General features: G+C 41.7%; 1 protein-coding gene across 4 annotated transcripts in view; it reads right to left on the reverse strand.

The window, feature by feature from the left end:
• CACNA1B (calcium voltage-gated channel subunit alpha1 B) overlaps nucleotides 1–13,954 on the reverse strand; it is a 1,471,643-nt gene that overhangs the window by 1,140,812 nt on the left and 316,877 nt on the right. The window lies entirely within an intron of this gene.

Genomic DNA, 13,954 nt, shown 5'->3' on the forward strand with positions numbered 1-13,954 from the left:
TTTATGCAAAACTTCCCAAGTTGACTGCAACTTGTATGTCCCACATAATTTTATTCAGCTGTAAATTTTTCATTAACTCTGCTTAAAGAAAAATATTGAGACCCATATGGCTGAAATGCACATATGCATTCTAGTTTACAAATTTAAACAAAATATGAGGCAAAATGAGTGTGACTGAGTATAATGTACTTCTTGAGGGAGGAGGAAGTAGCTGCAATACAAAGACACAACCATGAATGATACAAGACAAGACATGCGTATAAGAGAGAGAAGTGGTAATGGAGATTCCAGTGAAGGTCTTTGGGTAGGACCTGCTTGTCCTTGTGAATGAGCCTAGTCAGCCTGATCTTCAGGTAGAATAAGTCAGTGTTCTTCAACCTTTTGACATCTATGAACCAGCAGAAATAAAATAATTATTTTGTGGACCAGCACCGGTCCGCAGACCAGCAGTTGAAGAACACTGGGCTAAGTCGTGACCCAGACCCCGCCCATCTCCACCCAATCTCTGCCCCCAGACCCCTCCCCCATAATAGTACTAATTGTAACACCATTTTTTCCATTCATTTTTCATATACAGTCAAACCTTGGTTTGCGAGTAACCCGGTTTGCGAGTGTTTTGCAAGACGAGCAAAACATTATCGCAAAACGTCTCGCAAACCAAGTGTTGACTCGATTTGCAAGCACCCCCCGATAACCGGCATCGCTCCCCTCGGCTCGCAAAGGCCCCCCCCCCGCTCGAATCGGCACCCCCCCCCCCCTGCGAGAACAGGAACCCCCCGCCCGACCAACTTTAACTCACCCCCCCTTTGGCACCGGCACGCAGCCCACAAGGCTGCTGAAGGGAAGGATAGTAAAATTCATGGAATTCAGACTTACAAGATCCAAGACAACATGATTTTAACAAAGAAAAATCATGTCAAACAAATCTGATTAATTTCTTTGACTGTGTGACCAGAAAACCAGATCAAAAGCTCATGCTAGATGTGGAATCTTTGGAATTCAGCAAGGTCTTTGACATGGTTCCTCATAGAAACAGAAACATGATGGCAGATAAAGGTCAAATGGTCCATCCAGTCTGCCCATCCACAGCATCCACTATCTCCATTTCTCCCTAAGAGATCCCTTGTGTCTGTCCCATGCCTTCTTGAACTCAGACTCTGTCTCCACCACCTCTACTGATAGACTATTCCACATATTTACCACCCTTTCTGTAAAAAAAAGTATTTCCTTAGATTACAAGTCCAAGTACAAGGGGGCACTCGGAGAAATTAAAAGGGGGCAGGTTTAGAACAAACGCTAGGAAGTTCTTTTTTACCCAGAGGGTGGTAGACACGTGGAACGTGCTTCCGGAGGCAGTGATAGGACAGAGCACGTTACAGGGCTTCAAAGAAGGTTTGGATAGGTTCCTAGACGATAAGGGGATTGAGGGGTACAGATAGGAGTTGAGGTAGGTTATAGGAATAGTCAGGGACTACAGCTCAGGTGATAGACCTGAAGGGCCACCGCAGGAGCGGACCACTGGGCAGGATGGGCCTCTGGTCTGACCCAACGGAGGCTAATTCTTATGTTCTTATTACTCCTGAGCCTATCACCTCTTAACTTCATCCTATGCCCTCTCATTCTGGAGCTTCCTTTCAAATGAAAGATTCACCTCAGGCGTATTTATGCCACATAGGTATTTAAACTGTCCTAGTACCCAGGGATTCCTGGAACTGAGCAATACCTGCTAATAAAGGATTATTTTGCCATCAGCTATTTTGCTTTATTTCTCTAATACCAGTGTCAAGTGGTCACTCCATGAACGCTCGGTTTTGCGCCTGTGATGGGAGCTTGGATGCTGGAGTGCTAGTCAGATTCCTCAGCCTCGTTACAATATCCAGGCCAAGGCAGCCACCAGAAGTTACCAGATACAGCCAATTTTCAAGAGTGGTACCTAGATAGCTAGTCGTTAACTTATGACAGCTTTTTTTTCCTGATCTAACGGGATAGTTGTTGGGGTTCTGCCGCTGAATACCGGTGGTGTCCAAGTAATTCTCAACTCCACCACAACTTCGCCCCCAGACCGCTCTGGCACAGCCCAGATCGTGGCATAATGGGCACTACTGATATTCAGCAGCACTATTCAGTTAAGTGACAACTTCTCTCCCCCGGTTAAGTGTCTGTCTCTGCTTCCCTTTCCCCATCTGCTACCTCCCTCCCTTCCCTACACAGCTATACTTTTTTTCTGCCAGTAGCTGACTTACTAGAATAAAAATCTTAGGTGTCACAGAAGTAGCACACCTGAAAGGACCCCTTCTGATTAAATGGGGCCTAGGCATGTGTCTAGTATGCCAATTCCTTAATCTTGCCCTGGATGGGGGTCATTTCTACCTTCCATCTGTATGCCACTGTACAGTACAGTGATAAAAATGAATCCAACAATTCTGCAGTGAAAGTCAAGTATCAAAAATAAAAAAAGGACACTGCAGAGATGATGTAATGAAGTCAGGGAGCTACTTTTGGTGCTTTTTTGAGAATTACTTGTTTTATGGTTTCTATTTCCATTTGGTTCTAGTTACACCTAGAACGTTTAACAGCTAGGACCCCTGAGGAAAGAGTGTTTCTTCGAAACACAGATCGTGCAGGTCCCAGTGTTTTTATTAAAGAACCATTATTTGGAACATAACATTTGTTGACTTTCAATAAAAATCCTGACTTCAGTACATCATCTCTGTGGTTTCCTTTTTTTGTTTTTGATAGTGTACAGTACCATACAGCCTCAGAAAACATTAGAGGGGTCACTGGGACCAAGCCCTGTAGGGCTGTGGTGCTAGGGGCAAAAGAACTCAAGAACTTCCAGGCACCAGAGAACTGGCAGAGCAAGATTTTATCTTTTAAATATGTAAAGCTTTATGGATGCTTAAAGCACAGTACATTTGGTTTTGTTAAGGAGAGGGTTTAATGATAATGAGGTGACTTACCTCATGACTGCAATTGTTATAGAAATGATCAAAGGTCAGAGACTTTTTCCTCCCTATATTTATACTATATTTACTTGAATGAAGAGATACATGATGTGGTCTTTTCTGATGTGAAGTTGTTTTTGCTGTTGGATAAATTTAGCATATGAACTTAAGCGTCATTTCTCTCCCCTGGTTTGATTCTTTCCCTCTCTCAGCAGCATGTCTTATCTACCGTATATCTGCCCCCTTCCCTCTGAAATTCGAATGCACAGCTAATATGTCCCATGAAACCATATGGGCCTGTATAGCACAGACTTCAAATTTAAAATGGCAGATGCAGATAAAAGCACAAATCTCCTCCTGCTGGTGCAAAGAAGTGGGGGAAAGATTGCACCAGTGTAAGGTTTAGTGGGTGAGTCATTCCTAGGGAAGAGGGTAAAAGACAGAAGCGACTGCCATTACCATGTGTCTATGGCAAAGCAAATAAAGGCTGCCATAAACGACATATTTTTCTAAGTATTGTGACTGTTATGTCACATCCTCAAGGATTGCGAATGCTTTCAATTAACTTATAACTGCAGTTTTTCATTTTAGTAAAAATGTTTTCAAAGCATCTAAACATTCCTAAGTCCTAGCTGTCTACAAGTAAGTTAATAGGTGCTGCTGGAGCTGTCTCTCATGGGATACAAGGGTGTAAAATTGTTCAGACCGAGGCAGCAAGATCTGCTGTACTCACACAATTCTCTTGTCCAGACTTGAAAGAGGCGACATCCCCTCCTGAAGCAAAACTATATCAACAATATAATGTTTGCTTCCCTAGAGACTTGAAATAAGGAGAGTGGGACAGACTGGTTGAACATTTCCTCTTAATGCAGCTACCAGAGCTGCTTCTTGAGAGCCTCCGGTTCGGAGCTAGAAGGATGCAAGTTTCCATCCTGAAGGTTCCCGCCAAGAAAAATAAGCCATGTTTGAGCGGCTGTACCTCAGACCCTGGTCCTGCTCACATAACCTTGTCAATTCAGGTCACTTGCAACATTGACTTTCTGTGCCTAAATCCAATAGCTTCGCTATCATGCTGCTTTTACCGCTTTCAGTCAGCTAATTACTACAACCAAATTAAGAGTGGCAGTACACAAAGGAGGCAGCAGCTGATCTGCATATGAAAGCGCACTAATAAGTTTTATTGTGCCATCCATTCCTTTGTGCACCTCATTAACTTCAGATTACGGGTAAAATATTAAGCAGAATAAATGCGAAAGGCAGCTTCTTCTGTGGCTAAGATTGGAAAGTTTTAGTTACTGCAATTAAATTCTTACCTGAAGGTTCCTCAAGTGTAAAAGACAAAGGCAGCAAGTCTAGTCCATTGAATAGCAAATTAGAACCTTCTAATGCTATCTTAGCCTGCTTGAAGCCTGCATCTCCTTACACTGCAATTATGTGACAGCTATTTTTATCAATACTATATTTCATTCAAGGCTACATAAAGAATATCTTTCTTAAATGTTTTAAGTGGTGGAGCATTTTACATCAGCGGATGCTATTCTAGGCTTGCTTTTTCCTTTTTAGAAATACCAACTTTCTAAAAATATCTAGGATACTGGCAGAGGCAAAGTAGCAATGGGTTTCCATCTCTAACAGCAAGTTAGGAAACAAACATAAAATGTATCATTAACCAACAGGTTGGATGGAGACCAAAAATAATTTTTTAAAATAGGCAAAACGAATTTGCAGGAGCAAGCAGGTTCAAGCCAGTTTTAACAGGCTGACAGCCACCCCCCAGACTACTTAAGCCACCTCTGTGCTGATGTTCTGGAGGCAGGTATGTACTTTTTTATTCTGAATTTTATGGCAGCGGAGAGGGGGGGGGGTCAGTGATCACTGGTGGAGTGTCCCTGCAGTAGTTATCTGGTCACTTTGGATATCTTCTGGGCACTTAGACCTGTTTTTAAATCGTCTAAGTCACAACGTATAAGTTCCATCTAGGAAGTCTTAAACTTTTGATTATCGCTGCAAGACAACTAAGTCTACGTCAGCCCACATCCCGCCTACCTCCCACCCTAAGCACGCCTTCAAAAATGCCCCTTTTCACTCTGGGCGCACAGCAGCAGTGAAAAGGCCTAAGCTGCTTTTAGATACGTCTAAAACCCGTTTCAATTTTCGGCACTTAGATGACCTGCCTTTTTGATCGTCCAAGTGCCAATTTAGGCGGGTTTTTAGATGTATTTCCGTTTTGATTATGAATCTCTTTACTTTTATGAAAATGAGCCAATAGTGAAACACATACAATATAGCTTGTATAAATTACATCTGAGTAAGAGTCTGTGGAATAGACTGTACTTGTCCCACATTCCAATATTTTATGGAGTTCCCTTCTTTTTCATGTATTTGATTTTAATTGTTAGCCGCTGAAAAGTGTTGTAAGCTTCGGCAGAATATCAAATTTTAATAAATATAAACATCAATATTTAGATTAGAGATTCCCAGCTCCAAGGATTTCACTTTATTTTCTACCTCAATTCAAGGAATCAAATTATTTAGCACTAGAAAAAGTTTTTGCCAAATCAGATATAGAAAACCATATAGAGCCCAAAGCCATTTCTATAGGTTTATTCAAAAAAGTGTTTGCTCTTTGTTAACACTTTCAACACTTGCTGGCATCTGACTCAGATTTTCTTCATCTCGGATTTGCTGCTTTCCTGCTGCCTTGAGCAGTTGTCCAGTGACAGTTCTGTCTTGCTCAAATACCTGAGCAAGATTTTACTTGACCACCAGCAACCCACATTTATCCCAGTGAGTGCTGGATAGCTTGGGCAATAGAACTCATCAGTCTTGGGTTGCTGGGGTAGGGTCTGCATAACCAAGCCCCAAGGATCACCTTTCCGTTCTACCTGCCGAAGCAGATTCCATCAGGGACCACTTTGGGCCTTTTACATTCTCTCCTTCTTGAATCACATACTAATCAATCAGTCTAATGATATGGGAAGCTGCGACAGTTGACCGAGAAAACCCCCTTTCTCTTTCTTATCACAGAAAACTGTCAAAAGATAAGAGATATGCTACAGCCACCTAACATCCCTGATTATATTCATCCATATTGCAGGTCCCATGATGCATTATGATAGGCTTGTCAGAAAGCCAGGACTGGCCAAAAAGTCCCCTTCCAGGAAATGGGTAACTTGGCAGCTCTACCTAAGTTGCTGCAGCCACTCAAATTTAGCCAAGTCCTTTTATCAGCTAATTTATTTAGGTGACCAACTTAATCTGTCAGTTCAAAGCAAAACAAGGAGAGTTCGTCAAAAGGTTCCACAGTAAGAGTTTATTGTAAACAGTTTATTGTAAACAGTTAAAAGTCTTCACATGTGAACGTGAAACGCATACTTGACAAATCCAAGTAATATACAGTAAAAGGTCTGTGGCATGGACCCGACATGGTCCATGTTTCGGTATAAAACAGCCTTCTTCCGGGGTCTGTTCTGGTGGAGCCACAAGAAATAGAAATGCTAAAATGCATCCAAAATACTGTGTAATTGAAACAGAACGCAGCCAACACAGGGAGTCTTGTAGTTGTGGTGATCTATCAGTTGTCAGCTAATAGAGAGAGTCTCGAGGTTTGTATGCTAGAGAAGAGCAAAATGAGAACTAGGATTGCTCAAGATAAATTTTAATGTTAGTGTATCTTTATGTGCAGCCAACACAAAATGCAAACAAGGATTATTGAAAGCAAAGAGTTTGAGAAGCAGTTGGAATCCCAAGGCATCAAGAAGCAAAGCAAAAACAGGAATGCATGGTTGCACAAGTAAAAAGACTGGGCTGATCCATACTGGGTCAATTAGGAAACAAGAGGAAAGATTACCAGAAATATAAGACCCAGGAATGGGCGGGCTACAGCAGTATCACCAGGAGATAGAATATCTTCTAGAAGACAGGTGCTGTCCTACCCAAGGTCACTGTTTTGAGGCAGACTTATGTAGGGTGGCTATTAAAATACGGGAGGGACCTGCAATTTTAGGGTTTTTTTTATTCCTGTCTTTTTGGGTTAAAAACAATATAAAACTATATTCATGTCATTTCTAATAAATACCTATCCCTACTAGCTAGTCAAGTTTTCAGAATATCTGCAATAAATATGCATGAGATAAATTTGCATAGAATAAAGATAGATTTACATACCTTATCTCATGCACATTCATTGTGGATAGCCTCAAAGGTAAGCTGAAGAGTTTTCTCTTTAAAGATGCCTTTTCTAGTTAATCATTTCTACACTTATTAATAATAATTCTTTTACTTCTAATCTTTCACTGAAACATTTAGCCTTTTCCCTCTCCTTATGTATTTTCCCTACTTGTTTTTCTATCTTTAAAACATATTGTAACTTTTACCCATGCTTTTCCTCATGTTTTTTTTTTTTTGTTTTTTTGTTTTTTTTGTTTTGTCAATAGTTTTGTCAATAGTATGTTCAGTTCTATTTAATGTATTATTCCCCTTTTTATTGTAATTTTAGTAATATGTAAATCGCTTAGAATGTGGATTAAGCGATTAATCAAATTTTTAATAAACTTGAAACTTAAAACAGGGGTAGGGAACTCCGGTCCTCGAGAGCTGTATTCCAGTCGGGTTTCAGGATTTCCCCAATGAATATGCATGAGATCTACTTGCATGCACTGCTTTCAATGCATATTCATTGGGGAAATCCTGAAAACCCGAATGGAATAAAGCTCTCAAGGACCGGAGTTCCCTACCCCTAGCCTAAAACCTAACTGGTTGGCTTTCCCCATTACAGGTTTGACCATCACGGGTATATGCTACTGCTAATAAGCAGGGATATCCCATAAGAATCAAAGTTCTCTTTTCCATATGCCAACACTGGGAACTAGAGGATACAGGTGTTAATGGAGAAGTCCAACAGGACTCCATTGGACTCATTACTAGACTTCAATAATCTAGAGCAGAATCTGACCTATCAGAATGACATAAAAGAGAAAAAAAAGAGTCTAATAACAAAAATGATTCCTTTTCTTCTTTAACACATTTTAAACATTCCCTTGGATCCCATTAGCTTAGCACAGGGGTAGGAAATTCCGGTCCGCGAGAGCCGGAGCCAGGTCAGGTTTTCAGGATATCCACAATGAATATGTATGAGATGGATTTGCATGCACTGCCTCCTTGAGATACAAATCTATCTCATGCATATTTATTGTGGATATCCTGAAAACCTGACCTGGCTCCGGCTCTCGAGGACCAGAATTGCCTACCCCTGGCCTAGCAGGAAGATAGATACACTGAATGAAAATGTTACACCAGTTACTCTGCAACGCATGCTTCTCATTAGAGATAAGACTTGCACTTCTAACCTAGACAGTATCTCGGATGATGGGATGAGAGTCTGCCTTCTTATTGCCAAGCAATAAAGTTAAATTACCAGCAGTGGCGATTGTCTACTGCTATTAGGGTGGAGGACTATGACGGCAGCACCAGAGCTGCAAGAAATAACTTCAGAGACATAGCTCACGACAAGTCACTATTAACTTGGCAGCTCATACAACATCAGAGAGGAGTGGCCTAGTGGTTAAAGCAGCTGAATCAGCACTGAAGTTGCGAGTTTGATTCTCACTGCAGCTCCTTTGTGACTCTGGACAAGCCACTCAGAACTTCATTACCCCAGGTACAAAATAAGTACCTGTCTAAGATATTTATACTACACAGAAAAAACAGTATATCTAGTCCCATCTCCTTCCCATCTTGTGTGTGCATAATTGATTTAGTTGTATCATTCAATAACCAGTGCCAGCATATTGTATATACTGCTCCTCCCGAGAGGCTACAAACCCATGCACAGCATACTCTGGAGTGAACCAAAGCATTCCATGGAAAGACTACCTGAATGTCACAGTGGTGCTACATCTTGGTGATTGTCCAGTTTCTCTTTCATTCAGCAGTCTCTTCAATCTGTTTAGAAAACCCTTCATGCAATTTGTTTGAATGATATCCATGAGCAACAGATTCCATAGCCTTATCACTCATTATGGCAAAAATAAATAAATAAATAAATAAATATAAATATATATATATATATATATATATATATATATATATATATATATATATATATATATATATATATATATATATATATATATTACCTCAAAGCCAAATTATCTCTGCCCTTTACAAAGGGCTGCTACCCCTCTTTACCATTTCTGGTACCCAGAGGAAAAAGCCTGGATGCTAAATAATGCAGTTTTTCAATTCAAACCAGCAGCAAAATGCTCCCAGTATTTTTTTTTTCCTTCTCAAACAGTGTCATTAATTCAGTAACATGCTGCTGGACCTTTCCCAGGTTATTAAGATTTTTATTACAATGTAGGGTCCATAACTGTCTTCAGCTTCCATTAATGATCTAATTATAAACCTATACTCTATACCAGAACTTGTATGTCTCCAGTCTTTTCATCAGGAGACACCGAATGATAGTGAAGAGAGCAATCAAATTCCATTGCCAAAGTCTGAACCCCAGGGGTTATTCTGGGAATTACATACCAGTTCACTTTCTGCAGATGTGGAAAGAGAGAGCTGCATATACACAGCAATAAAAATGAAAATAGCACAGAACCCTGGGTTGTAGCAAAAGCCCACCATATTACCACACAACACTAGCAAAATATGCCATGGAATTAGTTCAGTGGGAGGAAAACTGGCGTTCCCCAAGCAATGTTACATTTCTGGCAGCATTTTGTTTTTGTCCTTCAGCAGATCGGTATTTCACTAGAACCAGGGCCGGCTAACTATTAGGCTAGACTAGGCAGTCACCTTGAAGAGCAGCTTTGAGAGGCACCAAAGTTAAGGCAAGAAGGTTGGTTGCTTACCTGTAATGGAGTTCCTCTGTGGACAGCAGGTTAAGCCAGCCACATAGGTGACATCTTACTTGATGGCACCAGCCCAGACCTGGAAGACTTTTCTGAGCATGTCTGAATGCATATTCCTAATGTTAAATGCCATCACAGCGTCAATGTGATTGTGCTCCTCTTTAGGGAAAGGGATAGGGACTTGTATACCACCTTTTTGAAGTTTTACAACTACACTCAAAGCAATTTACATATAAGTACTTTGAGTATCTCCCCTATCTGTCCTGGTAGGCTCACAATTTATCTAATGTACCTGGGGCAGTGGAGTATTAAGTGACTTGCCCAGGGTCACAAGGAGGAGCAGACTGTAGCTCTAACCACTATGCCACACTCTCCTCACTTCATAACTCACTATGCCAGATACAAAAAAAAACCAAACCTAAAGACAAAAACCTAAACCGAAGGAGAAAACACAAGATCATAACTGCCAGCCAGGCTTCAACAAATCTCCCTAATGGAGGAAAAATATGATGTCTTTCAATGCACATCATCTTTGTGTGCACTGTCTAGGACCTTGCTATTACTTTCTATTATTATTATTATTTATATACTGCTTATATATTCTAAGGGGACCCTAAGCAGTTTACATTGGATAATGTTCAGGTACTCTATTTTCCCTATCTGTCCTGGCGGGCTTACAATCTAACTATGATACCTGGGACAATGGGGGGGGGGAGTTAAGTGACTTGCTCAGGGTCACAAGGAGCAATGCTGGAATATAGGGCCTGTTTTACAAAGCCGTGCTAACGACTGCAGCACGGTAATGACCCCAAAGCCCATAGAGATTTAAAGGGCTTCGGGGCTGTTGCCACGCGGCAGCCGCTAGTGCAGCTTTGTACAACAGGCCCATAATCTGCAAATTCTGGGTGCTGAGGCAGTAGCACTAACAAATGTTGCAGCCTGCTCTAAATGCAGCCATATATTTCCATGAAGAGCCCCAAAGAGCTGACAGTGAGAGGAGGATGCGTCAGATGTACTAGTGGAAGGCAAGGCCAATGCGGCAGAGCTGCTTACTGATGTGGGAGGTGCGCTAGATCCGGCAGATGCATCAAGGTGCGTCAGTTCTTTCAGTATGTGGCTCCTGCTTTTAAGAGCTCATGGGACATATGGCTATATTTTGAGCAGGCTGCAATATCGTTTTCAGGTCCTAGGCAGCACACACAGTGATGAGCATTGGAAAGCTCCATATTTTTCTCATAGTGGGGACATTTTTTTGAAGCCTGGCCGGCAGTTATTTTCTTGTGTTTTCTCCTTTGGTTTAGATTTGGCTTTAAAGTTGGATTTCTTTGTATCTGGCATATTGAGTTATGAGGTGGTAAGGAAAAGATCTCAGCCCAACCAACTTCCTAAACTCTTGAGTGTTATTTTGCCTCTGTAGCTGAAAAGAGTGTTATTTTATTCTGCAGAGTGACAATTTATAGAATCATAATGTAATATTTTGACATTGTTTCAGATTATTGATTTAACGGAAAATGGCGGAAGCACTGATAAAAGAAAACATCGATGATCACTTGGAAAGAAACAAACTTTTGATAACCAGCCAACATGGTTTCTGCAGGGGGAGTTCGTGCCTAACCAACTTACTACACTTTTTCGAAGGAATTAACAAACAGATGGACAGAGGTGACCCCATAGACATCATATACCTTGATTTCCAAAAAGCCTTTGACAAGGTGCCTCATGAACGATTACTCCGGAAACTGAAGAACCATGGGGTGGACGGAGACGTACATAGACGGATCAGAAACTGGTTGGCAGGTAGGAAACAAAGGGTAGGGTTGAAGGGCCACTACTCTGACTGGAGGAGGGTCACGAGTGGTGTTCCGCAGGGCTCGATGCTCGGGCCGCTGTTATTTAATATATTCATAAATGATCTAGAAACAGGGACGAAGTGTGAGATAATAAAATTTGCAGATGACACCAAACTATTTAGGGGAGCTCGGACTAAAGAGGACTGTGAGGAATTGCAAAGAGACTTGAACAAATTAGGGGAATGGGCGACAAAATGGCAAATGAAGTTCAACGTTGAGAAATGTAAAGTATTGCATGTGGGAAGCAGAAACCCGAGGTACAACTATACGATGGGAGGGATGTTATTGAATGAGAGTACCCAAGAGAGGGACTTGGGGATAATGGTGGACAGGTCAATGAAGCCGACGGCACAGTGCGCAGCAGCTGCTAAGAGAGCGAATAGAATGCTAGGTATAATCAAGAAGGGTATTACAACCAGGACAAAAGAAGTTATCCTGCCGCTGTATCGGGCGATGGTGCGCCCACACCTGGAATGCTGCGTCCAGTTTTGGTCGCCATACCTTAAGAAGGATATGGCGTTACTCGAGAGAGTTCAGAGAAGAGCGACACGTCTGATAAAAGGGATGGAAAACCTTTCATACGCTGAGAGATTGGAGAAACTGGGTCTCTTTTCCCTGGAGAAGAGGAGACTTAGAGGGGATATGATAGAGACTTATAAGATCATAAGGGGCATAGAGAGAGTAGAGAGGGACAGATTCTTCAAACTTTCAAAAAATAAAAGAATAAGGGCATTCGGAAAAGTTGAAAGGGGACAGATTCAATACAAATGCCAGGAAGTTCTTCTTTACCCAACATGTGGTGGACACTTGGAATGCGCTTCCAGAGGACGTTATAGGGCAGAATACAGTACTGGGATTTAAGAGAGGATTGGACATTTTCCTGCTGGAAAAGGGAATAGAAGGGTATAAATAGAGGATTACTACTCAGGTCCTGGACCTGTTGGGCCGCCGCGTGAGCGGACTGCTGGGCAAGATGGACCTCAGGTCTGACCCAGCAGAGGCATTGCTTATGTTCTTATGTTCTTATGAAAAGTATGAAATTTTCAAGTATGGAACTCTAAGCCATCATAAAGTTCCTATTCATGCATAAGAAAACGCCAAAGGAAATCCATGAATGTATGATGAAAACATTGAGTGACAAATGCCCATCATATTCCACAGTGAAGAAGTTGTGTGCAAACTTTCAACATGGAGATTTTAAGACCGAAGATACAGCATGGGCTGGGAGGCCTCAAATGGTGTCAACTCCTAAAATTGTTGACCATGTCCATGACCTGATTTTGGCAGATCAATGATTATCGGCTAAAACAATTGATGAGATACTACAGATATCCAGGGAACGTGTTGGGCATTTAATCCACGAGCAAGTGAGTATGCAGAAGCTGTCAGCCAAGTGGGTGCCCAAATATTTGAAAGCTGACGAGAAACGACGTTGAGTGGACACTTCCAAGTTGATTTTGCAGCATTTTCAGCAAGCTGATACCAGCTTTTTTGACCGACTAGTTACTGTTGATGAAACACCACTATGTTCTCCAAGGAAATTCAAGACTCAAAAGTCAGCAGCAAAGGTCATGGCCACAGTGTTTTGGGATAAGGAAGGTGTTGTAATGACTGACTATTTTTCAAGGGGCCAGACAGTTAATGCAGAATACTACTGTAACTTGCTGTGCCGATTAAAGCAGGCATCTAAAGAAAAAAGAAGAGGGAAGCAGCGGAAAGGAGTTCTCTTTATGCAAGACAATGCACCTGCTCACAAGGCTGGCAAAATGATGCATGTTTTGACGCAGTGGGGGGTTTCAGTGCATAGACCATCCACCCTACTCACCAGATCTTGCTCCATCTGACTATTTTCTTTTTCCAGACCTTAAAAAGAGTTTGATAGGGTGACAATTTTTGAGTGATCAGGAGGCGATTGCAGCAGCGGAGCAGGATTTCAGTGACCAGACATCAGAGTATTTTTTGAAAGGGTTACTGAAACGTCAGACATGATGCGCCAAGTGTGTTAAACTTAGGGCTCCTTTTACTATGGTGCGCTAGCGTTTTTAGCGCAAACACAAGATTAGTGCACACTATAGCGTGCGCTAGCCGAAAAATTACCACCTGCTTAAAAGGAGGTAGTAGCGGCTAGCGCGCGGGGCATTTTAGCGTGCGCTATTCCATGCGTTAAGGCCCTTTGTAAAAGGAGCCCTTAGGGGTGAATATGTGGAGTAACTTGTAAGTTTCATGGCTCCCTTCTTGGTTGAGCTGAGAACTTTTCAGCCCCCCCTTGTATACAGAGAGGAACAGAATCCATCTGAAG

Source organism: Geotrypetes seraphini, chromosome 10, assembly GCF_902459505.1.
Source record: "Geotrypetes seraphini chromosome 10, aGeoSer1.1, whole genome shotgun sequence".
Taxonomy (NCBI): Eukaryota; Metazoa; Chordata; class Amphibia; order Gymnophiona; family Dermophiidae; genus Geotrypetes; species Geotrypetes seraphini.